Raw genomic sequence first — 23358 nt, 5'->3', positions numbered from 1 at the left:
TAAAGGATAACAAGAGAATGAAGCAAATTAGATAATAGAAGTAAATTGGAAAGTTGTTTAAAAGTGTATTCGCTATCTGAATCATAAAATACGTTTTTGGGGTTTCATGTCCCTTTAATTTAATGTAATTTAGAGTTATCTAATAACTACCCCTACTGGAAGGTAAGGTAAGAACAGACAATGCACCAGTAGCCTACTTTTTTTTTTTTTTACTAACCATCACTATTTAACAATATAATAATCTCAGTCAAATCCAGAATAGAATCCAGAATAAAGTATTTTCTACTTTGTCGTTCAATTTTATTTTATGGGATACAGCATCTATACAGCACATTCAACTAGATTACGAGTTTTGCGGTACGGCTATACCGAGTCGTGGCGGTATAGCTATACCGCAAGAATTTTAGTCTTTAATGCAACATCCATTCCGCACTCAAAAAAATTACATTTGAGTGCAGAATCTTCCATAGCGCCGTATTACAATACAGCCTATACCGACATGATCCATTCCTCCATTTGAGAGCAGTAGTTATGGATTTTGCGAAACAAAAATGTTTCACAAAACTCATAACTAAAATGTTACAAAGTACACAAACACCCATAAACGACCTATTAACCCCTAAACCGCTGCCCTCCCGCATTGCAAACACTATATTAAACCAATTAACCCCTAATCTGCTGACCCCCGACATTGCCGACACTATAATAAAGTATTAACCCCTAAACCTCCAGCCCCCACATTGTACATAATAAACTATACCTGTTAACCCCTAAACTGCCAGCCCCCAAAACGCAAAACACTAAATTAAACTATTAACCCCTAAACCTAACACCCCCCTAACTTTAAATTTAAATTACAATATAACTATATTTAAATAAATAAAAACTTACCTGTGAAATAAAAAAAAACTAAGTTTAAACTATAAATTAACCTAACATTACTATTCTAATAAAAAAACAAAAAAAACTACCAATTAAAAAACCTAAATTACAAATTAAAAAAACTAACACTACGAAAACATTTAAAACCTAAATTACAAATTAAAAAAAAACTAATCTTTTTTTATAAATCTAAGAATACAAAACAAAATAAACACTAAAATTATGAAAAATAAAAAACTCTAAAAATGCAAAAATAATAAAAGAAATTATTAAAAATAAAAACAGTTACACCTAATCTAATAGCCCTATAAAAATAAAAAAGCCCCCCAAAATAAAAAACACCCCCTAACCTACAATAAACTACCAATAGCCCTTAAAAGGGCCTTTTGTAGGGCATTGCCATAAATTAAACAGCTCTTTTACCAAGAAAAAAAATACAAAGTCCCCCCAACAGTAAAACCTAGATATGTGCGTTTCGTTTCGGACGAATTCAGAATTCGGCGATTCGGATGCATCCGAAATGTCAAATCGGTAAATCCGAAACAGTACAAAAAATTACGAAAATGAATTAATATGTTTCCGAATTTTTGGATCCATTATTCATATTCAGAATTTTTAAATGTTTCTTCCTAAATCGCCGTTCCCCGACACTAAGTATAACCCCTAAACCACCGTTCCCCGACATCGCTGAAACTAACTAAACCTATTAACCCCTAAATATAACAAAATTAAAGTTACAATTATTAACTAATAATACCTATTTAAATCTAAATACAAAGCAACTTACCTATATTAACCCCTAAACCTTACCCTAACCCTAACCTAACACCCCCTAACTTTAACATAATAAAAATATAACTAAATTAAAGTTACAATTATTAACTAATAATACCTATTTAAATCTAAATACAAAGCAACTTACCTATATTAACCCCTAAACCTAACCCTAAACCTTACCCTAACCCTAACCTAACACCCCCTAACTTTAACATAATAAAAATATAGCTAAATTAAAGTTACAATTATTAACTAATAATACCTATTTAAATCTAAATACAAGTGGCTAGATTACGAGTCTTGCGTTAGCCTTAAAAAGCAGCGTTAAGTGGTCCTAACGCTGTTTTTTAATGCCCGCTTGTATTACGAGTCAGGCAGCAAAGGGTCTACCGCTCACTTTTTTTCCGCAATTTTAGCATACCGCAAATCCCCTTACGTCAATTGCGTATCCTATCTTTTTAATGGGATTCGCCTAACGCCGGTATTACGATCATCTTAAAAAGTGAGCGGTAGACCCTCTCCTGTCCAGACTCCTACCGCATATAAAAGTCAGTAGTTAAGAGTTTTATGGGCTAACGCCGTAACATAAAGCTCTTAACTAAAGTGCTACAAAGTACACTAACACACATAAACTACCTATTAAACCCTAAACCGAGCCCCCCCCCCCACATCGCAAACACTATAATAAAATTATTTAACCCCTAATCTGCCGACCGGACATCGCCGCCACTTTAATAAATTTATTAACCCCTAAACCGCCGCACTCCCGCCTTGCAAACACTAGTTCAATTTTATTAACCCCTAATCTGCCGTCCCTAACATCGCCGACACCTACCTACATTTATTAACCCCTAATCTGTCAACCCCAACGTCGCTGCTACTATATTAAATTTATTAACACCTAAACCTAAGTCTAACCCTAACCCTAACACCCCCTAACTTAAATATAATTTAAATAAAACAAATAAATTTACTACTAATAAATAAATTAATCCTATTTAAAACTAAATACTTACCTATAAAATAAACCCTAAGCTAGCTACAATATAACTAATAGTTACATTGCAGCTATCTTAGGATTTATATTTATTTTACAGGCAACTTTGTATTTATTTTAACTAGGTAAAACAGTTATTAAATAGTTATTAACTATTTAATAACTTCCTAGTAAAAATAAGTACAAATTTATCTGTAAAATAAATCCTAACCTAAATTACAATTACACCTAACACTACACTATAATAAAACTAATTACCTAAACTACCTACAATTAATTACAATTAAATTAACCCCTTAATGACCGGACCATTTTTCAATTTTCTTACCCTTAATGACAATAGCTATTTTTACATTTCTGCGGTGTTTGTGTTTAGCTGTAATTTTCCTCTTACTCATTTACTGTACCCACACATATTATATACCGTTTTTCTCGCCATTAAATGGACTTTCTAAAGATACCATTATTTTCATCATGTCTTATAATTTACTACAAAAAAAATAATAAAATATGAGGAAAAAATGAAAAAAAAACACACACTTTTTCTAACTTTGACCCCCAAAATCTGTTACACATCTACAATCACCAAAAAACACCCATGCTAAATAGTTTCTAAATTTTGTCCTGAGTTTAGAAATACCCAATGTTTACATGTTCTTAGCTTTTTTTGCAAGTTATAGGGCCATAAATACAAGTAGCACTTCGCTATTTCCAAACCACTTTTTTTCAAAATTAGCGCTAGTTACATTGGAACCCTGATATCTGTCAGGAATACCTGAATATCCCTTGACATGTATATATTTTTTGTTAGAAGACAACCCAAAGTATTGATCTAGGCACATTTTGGTATATTTTATGCCACCATTTCACCGCCAAATGCGAGCAAATAAAAAAAAAAAACTTTACATTTTTCACAATTTTAGGTTTCTCACTGAAATTATTTACAAACAGCTTGTGCTATTATGGCACAAATTGTTGTAAAAGCTTCTTTGGGATCCCCTTTGTTCAGAAATAGCAGACTTATATGGCTTTGGCATTGCTTTTTGGTAATTAGAAGGCCGCTAAATGCTGCTGCGCACCACACGTAAATTATGCCCAGCAGTGAAGGGGTTAATTAGGTAGGTTGTAGGGAGCTTGCAGGGTTAATTTTAGCTTTAGGGTAGAGATCAGCCTCCCACCTGACACATCCCACCCCCTGATCCCTCCGAAACAGCTCTCTTCCCTCCCCCACCCCACAAATGTCCCCGCCATCTTAAGTACTGGCAGAAAGTCTGCCAGTACTAAATAAAAGGAGTTTTTTTGTTTTTTTTTATAAAAAAAATAAAATATTTTAGCTGGGATGGACTCCTGCCTTAGCCCCAACCTCCATGATCCCCCCCCCCCAGCTCTCTAACCCTCTCCCCTATCTAATTGCGGCCATCTTGGGTACTGGCAGCTGTCTGCCAGTACCCAATTTGCCCCAAAAACAAAAGTATTTTTTCCTCTTTTGGATTTTTTTTTGTTTTCTGTAGTGTAGCAGCCCCCCACAATACCCCTATCCCCCTCCCCCTCCCAGATCCTTTTATATTATTTTTTTTTAAATCTTCCCCCCCCCCTCTTCCCTCCTCATTGGTGTCAGTGGGCAGCTAATGCGCGCACATGCACGCGCACGCGCGCCCCCCCGCACGCTCCCGGCACCCGGCGTGCACATTGCACTTCTAGGAACCGGATGCCGGGTAGCGATGGGCCGCCCACCCGCCTCCCTGTTACGCTCCCACCCACCAACGAACCGGCACCATCGCTACCGGTGCAGAGAGGGCCACAGAGTGGCTCTCTCTGCATCGGAGTCTTCTAAAAAGGTATTGCAGGATGCCTCCATATGGAGGCATCACTGCAATACCCTGAGAGCTGCTGGAAGCGATTGCGATCGCTTCCAGCACTTTGTTAGACAACTGACGTACCAGGTACGTCTATTGTCATTAACTGCTTGTTAATGCATGACGTACCTGGTACGTCAGTTGTCATTAAGGGGTTAAATAAACTAAATTACGAGAGAAAAAAAACAAGCACTAAATTACAGAAAATAAAAAAAGAATTACAAGAATTTTAAACTAATTACATCTAATCTAATCCCCCTAATAAAATAAAAAGCCCCCCCAAAATAATAAAATTCCCTAACCTATACTAACTTAAAAATAGCCCTTAAAAGGGCCTTTTGCGGGGCATTGCCCCAAAGTAATCAGCTCTTTCACCTGTAAAAAAAAATACAATACCCCCCAACATTAAAACCCACCACCCACACTCCCAACCCTACTCTAAAACCCACCCAATCCACCCTTAAAAAAACCTAACACTAACCCCTTGAAGATCACCCTACCTTGAGACCTCTTCACCCAGCCGGGCACAAGTGGACCTCCAGAGGGGCAGAAGTATTCATCCGATCCGGGCAGAAGAGGTCCTCCAAGCGGCAGAAGTCTGCATCCAGGCGGAGCGGGTTCACCTTCAAGACATCCGACGTGGAGCATCCTCTTCTTCTGACGGCCAACGACTGAATGACTGGTCCTTTAAGTGACTTCAACCAAGATGGCATCCCTTGAATTCCGATTGGCTGATAGAATCCTATCAGCCAATCGGAATAAAGGTAGGAAAAACCCTATTGGCTGATGCAATCAACCAATAGGATTGACCTCACATTCTATTAGCTGATTGGAACAGCCAATAGAATGCAAGCTCAATCCTATCGACTGATTGGATCAGCCAATCGGATTGAACTTCAATCCTATTGGCTGATTACATCAACCAATAGGATTTTTCCTACCTTAATTACGATTGGCTGATAAGATTCTAACAGCCAATCGGAATTCAAGGGACGCCATCTTGGATGACGTCATTTAAAGGATCAGTCGTCGGCCCTCAGATGAAGAGGATGATCCACGTCGGATGTCTTGAAGATGGACCCGCTCCGCTCTGGAAGGATGAAGATACAAGATGCCGCCTGGAAGAAGCCTTCTGCCAGTCTGGATGTCCTCTTCTGGCCGGATACGATGAAGACTTCGCACCCTCTGGAGGACCACTTGTGCCCGGCTGAGTGAAGACTGCTCAAGGTAGGGTGATCTTTAAGGGGGTAGTGTTAGGTTTTTTAAGGGTGGATTGGGTGGGTTTTAGAGTAGGGTTGGGTGTGTGGGTGGTGGGTTTTAATGTTGGGGGGTATTGTAATTTTCTTTTACAGGTGAAAGAGCTGATTACTTTGGGGCAATGCCCCACAAAAAGCCCTTTTAAGGGCTATTTGTAATTTAGTATAGGGTAGGGAATGTTGTTATTTTGGGGGGCTTTTTTATTTTTTATTTTTTTCTGTAATTTAGTGGGGTTTTTTTTCGTAATTTAGTTTATTTAATTTAATTGTAGGTATTTTAGGTAATTAGTTTAATGATAGTGTAGTGTTAGGTGTAATTTTAACTTAGGTTAGGGTTTATTTTACAGGTAATTTTTACTTATTTTAGCTAGGTAGTTATTAAATAGTTAATAACTATTTAATAACTATTGTACCTAGTTAAAATAAATACAAACTTGCCTGTAAAATAAATATAAATCCTAAACTAGCTACAATATAACAATTAGTTATATTGTAGCTAGCTTAGGGTTTATTTTATAGGTAAGTATTTAGTTTTAAATAGGATTAATTTATTTAATTATGTTAAATTTATTTCGTTTAATTTAAATTATATTTAAGTTAGGGGGTGTTAGGGTTAGACTTAGGTTTAGGGGTTAATAACTTTATGATAGTGGCGGCGACGTTGGCGGCGGCAGATTAGGGGTTAATAAGTTTAATATAGTTGCGGCGACGTTGGGGAGGGCAAATTAGGGGTTAATAAATATAATGTAGGTGTCGGCGATGTTGGGGGCAGTAGATTAGGGGTTCATAAGTATAATGTAGGTGGCGGCGGTGTCCGGAGCGGCAGATTAGGGGTTCATAATATAATGTAGGTGTCAGCGATAGTGGGGGTGGCAGATTAGGGGTTAATAAGTGTAAGATTAGGGGTGTTTAGACTCGGGGTTCATATTAGGGTGTTAGGTGCAGACATAAATTTTCTTTCCCCATAAGAAACAATGGGGCTGCGTTAGGAGCTGAATGTTGCTTTTTTGCAGGTGTTAGTTTTTTTTTCCAGCCAGCTCAGCCCCATTGTTTCCTATGGGGAGATCGTGCATAAGCACGTTTTGCCAGTTTACCGCTACCGTAAGCAACGCTGGTATTGAAGTGAGATGTGGAGCTATATTTTGCACAGCGCTCACTTTTCTGAGGCTAACGCCGGCTTGCAGAAAACTCGTAGTACCAGCGTTGTCTTAAGTGAGCGGTAAGAAAAAAAGGAGCGTTAGCACCGCACAGCCTTACCGAAAAAAATCGTAATCTGGTCAAAAGGAACTTACCTATTTTAACCCCTAAACCTAACACCCCCTAACCCTAAACCGAACACCCCCAACTTTAACATAATTAAAATATAACGGCTAGATTTAGTGTTTTGTCGGTAAGGACCCGCGTAGCTAACGCTGGCTTTTTTCTGGCCTCACCTTTTAAATAACTCTGGTATTGAGAGTCCACAGAATGGCTGCGTTAGGCTCCAAAAAAGGAGCGTAGAGCATATTTAACGCCACTGCAACTCTCGATACCAGAGTTGCTTACGGATGCGGCCAGCCTCAAAAACGCGCTCGTGCACGATTCCCCCATAGGAAACAATGGGGCTGTTTGAGCTGAAAAAAACCTAACACCTGCAAAAAAGCTGCGTTCAGCTCCTAACGCAGCCCCATTGTTTGCTATGGGGAAACACTTCCTACGTCTGCATCTAACACTCTAACATGTACCCCGAGTCTAAACACCCCTAGCCTTACACTTATTAACCCCTAATCTGCCGCCCCGCTATCGCTGACCCCTGCATATTATTATTAACCCCTAATCTGCCGCTCCGTAAACCGTCGCTACTTACATTATCCCTATGTACCCCTAATCTGCTGCCCCTAACATCACCGACCCCTATATTATATTTATTAACCCCTAATCTGCCCCCCACAACGTCGCCTCCACCTGCCTACACTTATTAACCCCTAATCTGCCGAGCAGACCTGAGCGCTACTATTATAAAGTTATTAACGCCTAATCCGCCTCACTAACCCTATAATAAATAGTATTAACCCCTAATCTGCCCTCCCTAACATCGCCGACACCTAACTTCAAACATTAACCCCTAATCTGCCGACTGGAGCTCACCGCTATTCTAATAAATGTATTAACCCCTAAAGCTAAGTCTAACCCTAACACTAACACCCCCCTAAATTAAATATAATTTTAATCTAACGAAATAAATTAACTCTTATTAAATAAATTATTCCTATTGAAAGCTAAATACTTACCTGTAAAATAAATCCTAATATAGCTACAATATAAATTATAATGATATTATAGCTATTTTAGGATTAATATTTATTTTACAGGCAACTTTGTATTTATTTTAACCAGGTACAATAGCTATTAAATAGTTAAGAACTATCTAATAGCTAAAATAGTTAAAATAATTACAAATTTACCTGTAAAATAAATCCTAACCTAAGTTACAATTAAACCTAACACTACACTATCAATAAATTAATTAAATAAAATACCTATAATTATCTACAATTAAACCTAACACTACACTATCAATAAATAAATTAAATCCAATTCCTACAAATAAATACAATGAAATAAACTAACTAAAGTACAAAAAATAAAAAAGAACTAAGTTACAAAAAATAAAAAAATATTTACAAACATTAGAAATATATTACAACAATTTTAAACTAATTACACCTACTCTAAGCCCCCTAATAAAATAACAAAGCCCCCCAAAATAAAAAAAATGCCCTACCCTATTCTAAATTACTAAAGTTCAAAGCTCTTTTACCTTACCAGCCCTGAACAGGGCCGTTTGCGGGGCATGCCCCAAGAAGTTCAGCTCTTTTGCCTGTAAAAAAAAACATACAACCCCCCCCCAACATTACAACCCACCACCCACATACCCCTAATCTAACCCAAAACCCCTTAAATAAACCTAACACTAAGCCCCTTAAGATCTCCCTACCTTGAGTCGTCTTCACCCAGCCGAGCCAAATTCTTCATCCAAGCGGAGCAAGAAGAGGTCCTCCATACGGTAGAAGTCTTCATCCAAGCGGGGCAGAAGAGGTCTTCCATCCGATTGAAGTCTTCATCCAAGCGGAATCTTCTATTGTCATCCATCCGGAGCGGAGCGGCAGCATCCTGAAGACCTCCGACGCGGAACATCCATCCTGGCCGACGACTGAACGACGAATGACGGTTCCTTTAAATGACGTCATCCAAGATGGCGTCCCTCGAATTCCGATTGGCTGATAGGATTCTATCAGCCAATCGGAATTAAGGTAGGAAAAATCTGATTGGCTGATTGAATCAGCCAATCAGATTGAGCTCGCATTCTATTGGCTGATCGGAACAGCCAATAGAATGCGAGCTCAATCTGATTGGCTGATTGGATCAGCCAATCGGATTGAACTTGATTCTGATTGGCTGATTCCATCAGCCAATCAGAAGATTCCTACCTTAATTCCGATTGGCTGATAGAATCCTATCAGCCAATCGGAATTCGAGGGACGCCATCTTGGATGACGTCATTTAAAGGAACCGTCATTCGTCGTTCAGTCATCGGCCAGGATGGATGTTCCGCGTCGGAGGTCTTAAGGATGCTGCCGCTCCGGATGGATGACGATAGAAGATGCCTCTTGGATGAAGACTTCAATCGGATGGAAGACCTCTTCTGTCCCGCTTGGATGAAGACTTCAACCGTATGGAGGACCTCTTCTTGCTCCGCTTGGATGAAGAATTTGGCTCGGCTGGGTGAAGACGACTCAAGGTAGGGAGATCTTCAGGGGCTTAGTGTTAAGTTTATTTAAGGGGGGTTTGGGTTAGATTAGGGGTATGTGGGTGGTGGGTTGTAATGTTGGGGGGGGTATTGTATGGTTTTTTTTACAGGCAAAAGAGCTGAACTTCTTGGGTCATGCCCCGCAAAGGGCCCTGTTCAGGGCTGGTAAGGTAAAAGAGCTTTGAACTGTAGTAATTTAGAATAGGGTAGGGCATTTTTTTATTTTGGGGGGCTTTGTTATTTTATTAGGGGGCTTAGAGTAGGTGTAATTAGTTTAAAATTGTTGTAATATATTTCTAATGTTTGTAAATATTTTTTTATTTTTTGTAACTTAGTTCTTTTTTATTTTTTGTACTTTAGTTAGTTTATTTAATTGTATTTATTTGTAGGTATTGTATTTAATTAATTTATTGATAGTGTAGTGTTAGGTTTAATTGTAGGTAATTGTAGGTATTTTATTTAATTTATTTATTGATCGTGTAGTGTTAGGTTTAATTGTAGGTAATTGTAGGTATTTTATTTAATTTATTTATTGATAGTGTAGTGTTAGGTTTAATTGTAACTTAGGTTAGGATTTATTTTACAGGTAAATTTGTAATTATTTTAACTATTTTAGCTGTTAAATAGTTCTTAACTATTTAATAGCTATTGTACCTGGTTAAAATAAATACAAAGTTACCTGTAAAATAAATATTAATCCTAAAATAGCTATAATATCATTATAATTTATATTGTAGCTATATTAGGATTTATTTTACAGGTAAGTATTTAGCTTTAAATAGGAATAATTTATTTAATAAGAGTTAATTAATTTTGTTAGATTTAAATTATATTTAACTTAGGGGGGTGTTAGTGTTAGGGTTAGACTTAGCTTTAGGGGTTAATACATTTATTAGAATAGCGGTGAGCTCCAGTCGGCAGATTAGGGGTTAATAATTGAAGTTAGGTGTCGGCGATGTTAGGGAGGGCAGATTAGGGGTTAATACTATTTATTATAGGGTTAGCGAGGCGGATTAGGGGTTAATAACTTTATTATAGTAGCGGTGCGGTCCGCTCGGCAGATTAGGGGTTAATAAGTGTAGGCAGGTGGAGGCGACGTTGAGGGGGGCAGATTAGGGGTTAATAAATATAATATAGGGGTCGGCGGTGTTAGGGGCAGCAGATTAGGGGTACATAAGGATAACGTAGTTGGCGGCTCTTTGCGGTCGGAAGATTAGGGGTTAATTATTGTAGGTAGCTGGCTGCGACGTTGTGGGGGGCAGGTTAGGGGTTAATAAATATAATATAGGGGTCGGCGGTGTTAGGGGCAGCAGATTAGGGGTACATAAGTATAACGTAGGTGGCGGTCGGCAGATTAGGGGTTAAAAAATTTAATTGAGTGGTGGCGATGTGGGGGGGCCTCGGTTTAGGGGTACATAGGTAGTTTATGGCTGTTAGTGTACTTTAGAGCACAGTAGTTAAGAGCTTTATGAACCGGCGTTAGCCCAGAAAGCTCTTAACTCCTGGCTTTTCTCTGCGGCTGGAGTTTTGTTGTTAGATTTCTAACGCTCACTTCAGCCATGACTCTAAATACCGGAGTTAGAAAGATCCCATTGAAAAGATAGGATACGCAATTGACGTAAGGGGATCTGCGGTATGGAAAAGTCATGGCTGAAAAGTGAGTGTTAGACCCTTTTTTGACTGACTCCAAATACCGGAGGTAGCCTAAAACCAGCGTTAGGAGCCTCTAACGCTGGTTTTCACGGCTACCGCCAAACTCCAAATCTAGGCCTAACTAAATTAAAGTTACAATTATTAACTAATAATACCTATTTAAAGAGACATGAAACCCACATTTTCTTCTTTCACAATTCAGATAAAGAAAATCATTTTAAACAACATTCCAATTTACTTCTATAATCAAATTTGCTTAATTCTTTAGATATCCTTTGATGAAGAAATAGCAATGCACATGAGTGAGCCAATCACACGAGCCATCCATGTGCAGCCACCAATCAGCAGCTACTCAGCCTATCTAGATATGCTTTTCAGCAAAGGATATCAAAAGAATTAGGCAAATTAGATAATAGAAGTAAATTAGAAAGTTGTTTAAAATGACATGATCTTTCTAAATCATGAAAGAAAAAAAATTGCTTCATGTCCCTTTAAATCTAAATACAAAGTAACCTACCTGTGGAATAAAACCTGAACTAGCTACAATATAACTAATAGTTATTTTGTAGCTAGCTTAGGTTTTATTTTTATTTTAAAGGTAATTTTGTATTTATTTTAACTAGGTAGTTAGTAAATAGTTAATACCTATTTACTAACTAGTCTACCTAGTTAAAATAAATACAAAATTACCTGTGAAATAAAAATAAAACCTAAGCTGCCTTACACTAAATCCTACCATTTCAAAATTAAAAAACTAGCAATATTTAAAAATAAAAACACAGGGGGGCGGAGCTAACTACAGTGGAGTCAAGATGTGTATTTCATGAGCTTCTGCAAAAACAGTGAACATTTATCTTAATTGGGAGCAAAATTCATTTTTTCCAAAGTCCTGGATATATACTTATGCAAGAGGTGAGCTATCTCCCTAAAACCTAGTTAACCGAAATGTTTAACAGCTGCCGTGGCAGATTTGTTTTGGGCCTATACCGTCTAATCAGACAACGAGGTAGAAGTATTGTCAGCTTTACAGCTGCAGCCTGCTTCACACAGTCATCTTTTACTAAACCAAATATGGCAGTTTCCTACGAGCTGGCCATGGCGTGGCTCCACGATTTAGAAGAAAAGATGTGTCACAACTTCAATGATTTAACACTCATAATTCGTGATCAACAGGCGGAGGAAGTAACTTCAGCTTCTGAGCTGAAGGTTGATATAAATTTTAATGAGAGTGATGGGGCCTCCCTGATTGATGCAGGAGTTCTAACATTGGGAACGGAAATTGAACAAGTGGAGCAAGATCCTCCAAAGAAACTTGGCCAGCAACTCTCCCCTGCAGATGAGGAAGACGTGCTCATCCCCTCGGGGAGTAGAGCGCACACATCACAGACACACAAGAGGTCTTTACCGCATGATTCCCATCTGAACGCAGCAATTGGTCTCACGCTGGAGAGGAGTCTCACTTCACTAGTCCCTTTTGAAAGAGATCTTCATCTACGGGACAACACATATCTATTTCCTAACACTTCTACGTTAACAGAAGGATTGCATCCCTATGCGAAGGGCTGGATTGCTAGATTTGGCTTGACCCCAGCTCCTGTGGATCCTGCAGCGGAGGCTTACAGCCCTACACCTCCGATGGAGATACACAGCACTTGGCGGCTACTGCCCATCTTGGCTGGGGTCATGCTGGGAGCCCGTAACACCAGCCTGGAGTTAAGTGAAAAAGCGATCTCACCCTAAATTCGATATACCAGCCCAGATCAATCTTCAAGAGCCATTTCACACATAGCCTTGGGATTAGTCAGTTCTCATATCCACCAGAACGGTACTTTAATTTCTATGCATAGCAGTTTATCAATCCCACTTGGGCTTCCCTGTATATTCTGGACTGAATCGTTCACGTTTTGGAATCAGGGAATAGGCTAAGGCAAAGTGACATTAAAAATAGATCAGACTTGATCTAGGTCAAATTGGACTGTAAGTTCACAACATTTTGCTCATAACTTGGTTTCATGGTTATATATCTATTTGAATATATTCTGTTTTTGTTAACATCTGTTTTCACTCTTACAAGTACGTAGCTCAGTTAGATGCTATTCTTGTATACTGTATTATTTAGTGAAGTATGGTCTTATATTCCTTTTATTACGAGGCTTATCTGTACAATGGATATGTTCATGTTAAGGTTACATTGTTTGTTTTATACCTGATCTCATTCACATACTTTGCATGTCACTAGAAATTTAACTAAGTTTGCACATCCTATATTATAAAAGACAAGAGTTTGTCTGAAGCCGTCATGCGCAGTTCAGACAAACTCTTGCAGCTGATCGCACGCGCACCCACCCGGCAGCAGCGCGAGGACCCGGCAGCACAGCTGAAAGGAAAGCAGCGCGAGGACCGGCAATTGAAGGCGCGCACAAGCCCAAAAGCTAGAGCAAAGGCTGGATTACTTATACATTGCATTATACCAGGCACAACATCTCCTGAACTTATCACTGTTTAGCTTCTGGATTCAGGTATAATGGTTTTCTACCCCTATATGGATTCTCTCTATGATGTCTCCTTCTATATTATATCTACTAGTGTAAACATTTGAGCTTATGATTAAGTAACCTTACTATTAGACTCCTATAAGTTTTCTAGCCCTTAAGATATCTATATTCTCCCCACACTCACTATGGCCCGCCCCCCCTAAAATCCCCCCCCAAACTAAAAGTGGCTCTGGCCCACTGATCCCCCCCCCCCTTAAACCATACCACTACCAGTGAATAATGTTGAGTCTCTTTATTGAATAATTGAACCTATGGGTTCCCTCTATCTAGGGTTGTTCAACTTTTAATACCCCTCTACTCCCTTACACATTATTTGCCTTATCATAAGGATTCCTAAATATATATACTCATTGTCACAAATATCTCAGGATTCAGCTGCTAAGGAGTTAACTTTGTGTAGCTGGCACTCAAAACAGTTATTTGTTTTCAAGAAGAATTGTGTTTGTATTTTCTTTGAAGTGCCAGAACCCCCTAAATAGCCACCAAATGTTAGTGTGTATGCATTGGGTCATAAAGTCACTGAAACTCTTAGTCACAGAGATACACAGGATAAAGTTTATGGCTTAAGCTGTCAATAGAATGCCTGATGCAAAACAGGCCCTTCATTACAAAACTGACCAGGTCACTGGCAGGACATTGGTATATTATGTACATATGTGGGTTAAAAATGTTATAACCTTAATGGCAGGTAAATATGACAACCTATGGCATATTTGGTATCAAACCGAGTCTCTCAATAAACCTAAAAGGTTCTAGACATGTAAATATAGAAATTTCTTACCTAGCAGAAATGATACTGGATTGTATAATTTCAGGCAATAAATTAGTCTATTGAAGGTTGTAAAGACAGGGGGGTTTCTTAGCCCGCCCAGGAGGGTGTGGTTAAGCAACCTGATCTCTGAAAAGTAGGGTTTAAGAATCTTTTTTTTTAACAATAAGATTGTCATTCTTACAAGGGGAGCTGCTGTACAGAAGTAAGGAGCCATCATTTTCATGCCAGCCCCTGGCGCAGATCTTGAAGACTAGGAAAGTATTCAATTCTGTTTTTCTCCTTTTTATTTTAAAACACTGTTTGCGTGTGTAATTTTATTTGTAACAACTTTTTATTAATAATGCATTGTGCATAATATTTTTGGCATAATAAATAATTCCTTTATTAAGTTTGGCCTTTGTCTAATAATTGAACCACGTTACTGAAAGAGACTGGAATATTAGAACTGTATAATTTTAGGTTATTTTCTGCTAAATTGTATTTCTAGAGTTAATGTGTAAAGTCTGGGGCTTTCCTTAAGATTTTCCCTTTAATAAATTTTAAGTGGTGGCAGCATTTGAGCTATAGGATTTATAGTTTATTGGGGGTGGCATTGGAAAGGGAGTGTTGGGCATTTCTCTTACGTCTAGTACAGATTAAGGGAGTACGAATTAACTCTTGCACCCACTAAACTGAATCACAAGCTTGCCTGGTGTGGCTAGATTGTGACCTATAGGTGACAGAAAAGGGGGCTGAAAACCCTTTCTGTGCCAAATAAGTGACTGGCTGGATAACCTTGGTTCGTCACACTCATGTTATAATGTACCTTGTTATATCTGGTAGTGGTTGGTCTATGGTAAAAATTATAGGTCATTCCTACCCCTGCACAGGTTGGTTACTGTAAATTTCATCACCTTTTTCTCAATACTTACCATTAGTACATGGATTGCATAATCTCTGTTTTCTGTATTAAGCTTTAATACTACTCTATGTTTTGTACTTAACCTGTGCTGTTGGCTCACTGTTTGTTCACTTTTACTTTAACCTAAATAAAAAAAAATTAAAAAAATTAAAAAAATAAAATAAAAACACTAAAATTACAAATAATAAAAAAACTACAATTACAAAAAATAACAAACGAAATTATCCAAAACAATAAAAATAATTCCTATTCTAATATCCTTTAAAAAAATAAAAAACACCCCAAAATAAAAAATAATCTATAATAAGATACTAAGGGCCCTTAAAAAGGACTTTTGTGGGCCCTTAAAAGGGCCTTTTGTAGGGCATTGCCCTAAACAGCTCTTTTGCTACAAAACAAACACCCCCTAACAGTATATAATCCCCCACCCCCACAAAATAAAAATAAAGTAAAACCTAATCTACCCATTGCCCTGAAAAGGGCATTTGTATGGGCATTGCCTTTAAAAGGGCATTTAGCTCTTTTGCTGCCCAAGCCCTAATCTAAAAATAAAAACCCACCCCAAAACGAAAAAAAAAAAAATTACACAAAATAACAAATTATCAAAAATTATAAAAAATATTCCTATTCTAATACCCATTTAAAAAAAACATCCCAAAATAAAATTCTATTGGCTGATTTGAACAGCCAATAGAATGCAAGCTCAATCCTATTTGCTGATTGGATTAGCCAATAGGTTTGAAGCTCAATCCTATTGACTGAATGCATCAGCCAATAGGATTTTTTCACCTTTTATTCCGATTGGCTGATAGAATTCTATCAGCCAATCGGAATTAAAAGTACGCTATATTGGATGACGTCATTTAAAGGAACCTTCATTCGTCGTTAGTCATCGGAAGAAGAGGATGCTCCGCGTCGGATGTCTTGTAGATGGAGCCGCTCCGCGCAGGATGGATAAAGATAGTAAATGCAGTCTGGATGAAGACTTCTGCCTGTCTGGAGGACCACTTCTGCCGGCTTGGATGAAGACTTCTCCCGGCTTCGTTGAGGACTTCTTGCCGCTTGGATGAAGACTTCTCCTGGCTTCGTTGAGGATGGATGTCCGGTCTTCAAAACTGTAAGTGGATCTTCGGGGGTTAGTGTTAGTTTTTTTTTAAGGGTTTTTTGGGTGGGTTTTATTTTTAGATTAGGGCTTTTGGGCTGAAAAAGAGCTAAATGCCCTTTTAAGGGCAATACCCATACAAATGTCCTTTTCAGGGCAATGGGGAGCTTAGTTTTTTTTAGTTAGGATTTTTTTGGGGGGGCTGGATGTGTGGGTGGTGGGTTTTACTGTTGGGGGGTTGTTTGTAAAAGATTTTTACAGGTAACAGAGCTGATTTCTTTGGGGCAATGCCCCCAAAAGGCCCTTTTAAGGGCTATTGGTAGTTTAGGCTAGGGTTTTTTTTTTTTATTTTGGGGAGGCTTTTTAATTTTGATAGGGCTATTAGATTAGGTATAATTAGTTTAAATATCTGATAATTTCTTTTTTTATTTTGTGTAATTTAGTGGGGGGTTTGTAATGTAAGTAATTGTATTTAATTTAGGTAATTGATTTAATTGTAGTGTAAGGTTAGGTGTTAGTGTAAGAAAGGTTAGGTTTTATTTTACAGGTACATTTGTATTTATTTTAGCTAGGTAGTTAGTAAATAGTTAATAACTATTTAGTAACTAGTCTACCTTGTTAAAATAAATACAAACTTGCCTGTAAAATAAAAATAAACTCTAAGATAGCTACAATATAACTAGCTTAGGGTTTATTTTATAGGTAAGTATTTAGTTGTAAATAGGAATTATTTAGTTAATGATAGGAATTTTTATTTAGATTTATTTTAATTATATTTAAGTTGGGGGTGTTAGGGTTAGGGTTAGACTTAGGTTTAGGGGTTAATACATTTAGTATAGTGGCGGGGACGTTGGGGGCGGCAGATTAGGGGTTAATAAATGTAGGTAGGTGGCGGCAATGTTAGGGGCGGCAGATTAGGGGCTAATAAAAATTTAACTAGTGTTTGCGATGCGGGAGTTCGGCGGTTTAGGGGTTAATATGTTTATTATAGTGGCAGCGACGTTGGGAGCAGCAGATTAGGGGTTAATAACATTATGTAGGTGTCGGTGGTGTTGGGGGCAGCAGAATAGGGGTTAATAAATATAATGTAGTTGCCGGCGATGTTGGGGGCAGCAGATTAGGGGTTCATAAGTATAATGTAGGTGTCGGCGATGTCGGGGGCAGCAGATTAGGGGTTAATAAATATAATGTAGGTATCGGCGATGTCGGGGCGGCATATTATGGGTTAGTAAGTGCAAGATTTGGGGTGTTTAGACTCGGGGTTCATGTTAGGGTGTTAGGTGTAAACATAAATTTAGTTTCCCCATAGGAATCAATGGGGCTGCGTTACGGAGCTTTACGCTGCTTTTTTGCAGGTGTTAGGCTTTTTTTCAGCCCGCTCTCCCCATTGATGTCTATGGGGAAATCGTGCACGAGCACGTAAAACCAGCTTATCGGGGCTTTCAGCAGCACTGGTATTGGAGTGCGGTATGGAGCACAATTTTACTCTTCGCTCACTTCTTGCCTAATAACGCCGGGTTTATGAAAACCTGTAATACCAGCGTTGTAGGGAAGTGAGCGGTGACAATAACATGCAAGTTAACACTGCACCCCTCTTACCGCAAAACTCGTAATCTAGCCATTTGTATTTTGATTTAAATAGGTATTATTAGTTAATAATTGTAACTTTAATTTAGTTATATTTTAATTATGCTAAAGTTAGGGGGTGTTAGGTTTAGGGTTAGGGGGTGTTAGGTTTAGGGGTTAATATAGTTTGTGTCGGCGATGTGTGGGGGTGCGGTTTAGGGGTTAATAGGTTTAGTTCATGTAGGGGATGTTTCGGAATGGCAGTTTAGGGTTAATAGTTTTAGTTAGTGTTGGCAATCTGGAGGGGGTGCGGTTTAGGGGTTAATAGGTTTAGGTAGTGTTAGTGATGTGGGGGGACGGCGATTTATGGGTTGATAGCTTTATTTAGTGGCGGTGGCAGTTTAACATAATTTTGTTTCGGCAATCGCCGGAACAGTAGCTAGAAATAACGATTCGGCCCATAATAAAGATTCGGTCCGACATTAATAATATTTCGGTAACGGTTTTGAATGCATACGAATTTCAAAATTCAGAATGACACGAATAAATCCCGAAACCAAATTACCGACACATACCAAATTATTACGAATGTCTCCAAGAGTATTTTTTTATGTCCTGAATCGAAACGAAGCGAACCAAACTTTTTCGAGTGCGCACAAGTCTAGGAAACCCACCACCCAACCAACCCCCCAACCAACCCCTCAAAATAAAAAACCTACGTCTTAAAAAAACCTAAGCTACCCATTGCCCCTAAAGGGGCATTTGTATGGGTATTGCCCTTAAAAGGGCATTCAGCTCTTTTACTGCCCTTCAAAGTGCATTCAGCTATTTTAACCTCCCCAAAGCCCTAATCTTAAAAAAAAAACACCCCAAAAAATGAAAAAATAAAAACCCAAGTAACTCTAACCCCAGAATATCTACTCATAGTTTCTGAAGTCCGGACATCAATCTCCATCCAGGCGTCGAGAAATCCTAATCCAGATGGCAACACCTTCATCCATCTCGGGGACGTCTTCTATCTTAATCCCAGCGGCGCATAGTGGAGCTATCCTGGGAAGCGATGATATCCTGCGTGGAGTGTCCTCTTCATACGGCCACCGCCGTACACTGATGTTGAATGCAAGGTACCCATTTAAAAATGGCATACCTTGCATTCCTATTGGCTAATTTTAGTCTTCAAATGCAAATCAGCCAATAGGATGAGAGCTACTGAAATCTTATTGGCTGATTTGAACAGCCAATAAGATCGTAGTAGCTCTCATCCTATGGGCTGTATTGAACACGGGTAAAATATAGTTTTCAAGTGTATATGGGTATGTGTATATACATACACTGTGGGCCAGATTACGAGTGGTGCGCTAATATTTACACACGAGCGAAAAGGGGTTTATTGCAGCTTTTTTTCCTACCTTAATTACGATTGGCTGATAGGATTCTAACAGCCAATCTGAATTCAAGGGACGCCATCTTGGATGACGTCATTTAAAGGACCAGTCATGCAGTCGTCGGCCGTCGGATGAAGAGGATGATCCACGTCGGATGTCTTGAAGATGGACCCGCTCCGCTCCGGAAGGATGAAGATAGAAGATGCCGCCTGGATGAAGCCTTCTACCGGTCTGGATGTCCTCTTCTGGCCGGATAGGATGAAGACTTCGGACCCTCTGGAGGACCACTTGTGCCCGGCTGGGTGAAGACGGCTCAAGGTAGGGTGATCTTCAAGGGGTTAGTGTTTTAAGGGGGGGATTGGGTGGGTTTTAGAGTAGGGTTGGGTGTGTGGGTGGTGAGTTTTAATGTTGGGGGGTATTGTAATTTTTTTTTACAGGTGAAAGAGCTGATTACTTTGGGGCAATGCCCCATGAAAAGCCCTTTTAATGGCTATTTGTAATTTAGTATAGGGTAGGGAATTTTGTTATTTTGGGGGGCTTTTTTATTTTTTATTTTTTTTCGTAATTTAGTTTATTTAATTTAATTGTAGGTATTTTAGGTAATTAGTTTAATGATAGTGTAGTGTTAGGTGTAATTGTAACTTAGGTTAGGGTTTATTTTACAGGTAATTTTGTTCTTATTTTAGCTAGGTAGTTAGTAAATAGTTAATAACTATTTAATAACTATTGTACCTAGTTAAAATAAATACAAACTTGCCTGTAAAATAAATATAAATCCTAAATTAGCTACAATGTAACAATTAGCTATATTGTAGCTAGCTTAGGGTTTATTTTATAGGTAAGTATTTAGTTTTAAATAGGATTAATTTATTTAATTATGTTAAATTTATTTCGTTTAATTTAAATTATTTTTAAATTAGGGGGTGTTAGGGTTAGACTTAGGTTTAGGGGTTAATAACTTTATGATAGTGGCGGCGACGTTGGCGGCAGATTAGGGGTTAATAAATTTAATATAGTTGCGGCGACGTTGGGGGGGCAGATTAGGGGTTAATAAATGTAATGTAGGAGTCGGCGATGTTGGGGGCAGTAGATTAGGGGTTCATAAGTATAATGTAGGTGGCGGCGGTGTCCGGAGCGGCAGATTAGGGATTCATAATATAATGTAGGTGTCAGCGATAGTGGGGGTGGCAGATTAGGGGTTAATAAGTGTAAGATTAGGGGTGTTTAGACTCGGGGTTCATATTAGGGTGTTAGGTGCAGACATAAATTTTCTTTCCCCATAGGAAACAATGGGGCTGCGTTAGGAGCTGAATGTTGCTTTTTTGCAGGTGTTAGTTTTTTTTCAGCCAGCTCAGCCCCATTGTTTCCTATGGGGAGATCGTGCACAAGCACGTTTTGCCAGCTTACCGCTACCGTAAGCAACGCTGGTATTGAAGTGAGATGTGGAGCTATATTTTGCACAACGCTCACTTTTCTGAGGCTAATGCCGGCTTGCAGAAAACTCGTAGTACCAGCGTTGTCTTAAGTGAGCGGTAAGAAAAAAAGGAGCGTTAGCACCGCACAGCCTTACCGAAAAAACTCGTAATCTGGTCTAAAGTAACTTACCTATTTTAACCCCTAAACCTAAAACCCCCTAACCCTAACACCCCCTAACTTTAACATAATTAAAATATAACTAAATTAAAGTTACAATTATTAACTAATAATACCTATTTAAAGAGACATTAAAGGGGCAGTCTAGCCAAAATTAAACTTTCATGATTCAGATAGGGCATGTAATTTTAAACAACTTTCCAATTTACTTCTATTATCTAATTTGCTCAGTTCTTTAGATATCCTTTGTTGAAGAAATATCAATGCACATGTGTGAGCTAATCACACAAGGCCTCTATGTGCAGCAACCAATCAGCAGCTACTGAGCACATCTAGATATGCTTTTCAGCAAGTGATATCAAGAGAATGAAGCAAATGAGATAATAGAAGTAAATTAGAAAGTTGTTTAAAATGACATGCTCTTTCTTAATCACGAAAGAAAAAGTTTGGGTTTCATGTCCCTTTAAACCCACATTTTTCTTTCACAATTCAGATAAAGAAAATCATTTTAAACAACATTCCAATTTACTTCTATAATCAAATTTGCTTAATTCTTTAGATATCCTTTGATGAAGAAATAGCAATGCACATGGGTGAGCCAATCACACGAGCCATCCATGTGCAGCCACCAATCAGCAGCTACTCAGCCCATCTAGATATGCTTTTCAGCAAAGGATATCAAAAGAATTAGGCAAATTAGATAGTAGAAGTAAATTAGAAAGTTGTTTAAAATTACATGCTCTTTCTAAATCATGAAAGAAAATTTTTAGGTTTCATGTCCCTTTAAATCTGAATACAAAGGGGGCGGAGCTAGCTACTGAGAGAAGCAGACGTGCCTAACTGTAGCTCTCTGCTTATTATAGATAAAAAAGGGATTTATCCTGATATAATTGCCCAAATTTCGGCTCTGCTAACCTGATATAGATTGCCTAAAAAGGGACAGCTACTTATTATGAGTGCTTGAGCTGGAGACCTGAATTTTAGGAGCACCTAACTACAGAACACCGAGCTGCAGCAATACACACGCAATCTGAACTGTGCAGACATCAGCCCTAGAGCACACTGTGAGTTCAGGGGAGCTCTGGAGGAGCGGAGATCCTTTCCGAAGTTTGGGGCTCAAGAATTTACAAGCTGTAATCCCCGGTCTGGCACTTCATGTAAGATCAAGCGCAAGAGCGGCACTAACAATCTTTGACACCGCAGACACGACCTAAGATCCGACATCGTGGACCCCCCACCGCGGCACAACACACACACCTGTTAAAATTTGCTTGCGGTGAGGACCGCTACACCTAATACTCACTGGCAGTGAGTTTTGAGGAACCTGGGGCCAGGAATCTGCTGAGGCGTAGTGGCGCGAAAGATCGCCATCTTCCTTTTGGGCCTGCATTGGCGGAGGGATCTCCCGATCACCAGCACTCTTTAGACAGCACACCACGACTACCTGCAGGAGCCCCCGGTAAGAGCAGATTTAATCACGAACTGTGCAGATAACAACTAGGTCCTTGTTGTGAGACTGAGAGTCTGGCTGGGGGTACAATATTGCGCTCTGAACTTTAGCAATCTACAGACTCGATATTGGGGCCTAACTCTTGAGGACAGTGAACACAAACCACTTATTATTAGGGCAACAGATTGAAAGAGGCCCTACCTCCTAGTGGCCTAGTAAACAGGATTTATAGTGGGTGGGAAGTGCAACACCTTTATAATCTGACCTTGTTACACTTCCATTAAGGCTGCCAGAGTCACAACTATCCCAGCTTTATTATTGCTGCACACAGGCTCCCCTTTTGAGGATAGATAATATATCTGAAGGTCCAGACATATAGGAGAACATTGACACGACAACAAGATTCACTCTGCAGTTGCTCTCCTTTACATTAACGAACAGCTTAGGCCTGGGCATAGATCTCTCCCCTCCCTTTCCCGCCGGCCCAAATTGCCTGCGGGTCATATCCACATACCTGCTCCTATACCGTCCTGAGGGGACAAATCCCTAGGGGAGGGATCTTGGTCTAGCCACAGATCCTAGTGGAGACACTTCTGATAACAGGGATACTCTGGGTTGTGAGAAAAGTCACAAAGCCTGCTTTCATCTTAAGACAACTATGAATATAGACCAGGCCATGAAAATATAAGCAGCATCTCAACATTGCACTACTGCTCAGCTAACCCTCACATAACTAGATAACTTAATTGCAGTCTCAATAAAGGATATAACCTTCCTCAGGAACATTTAGAGCTACCCACACCCCCCTGAAAGACCCACTTAT

This window comes from Bombina bombina, chromosome 3, assembly GCF_027579735.1.
Source record: "Bombina bombina isolate aBomBom1 chromosome 3, aBomBom1.pri, whole genome shotgun sequence".
NCBI lineage: Eukaryota > Metazoa > Chordata > Amphibia > Anura > Bombinatoridae > Bombina > Bombina bombina.
This window is presented reverse-complemented; position numbering follows the sequence as displayed.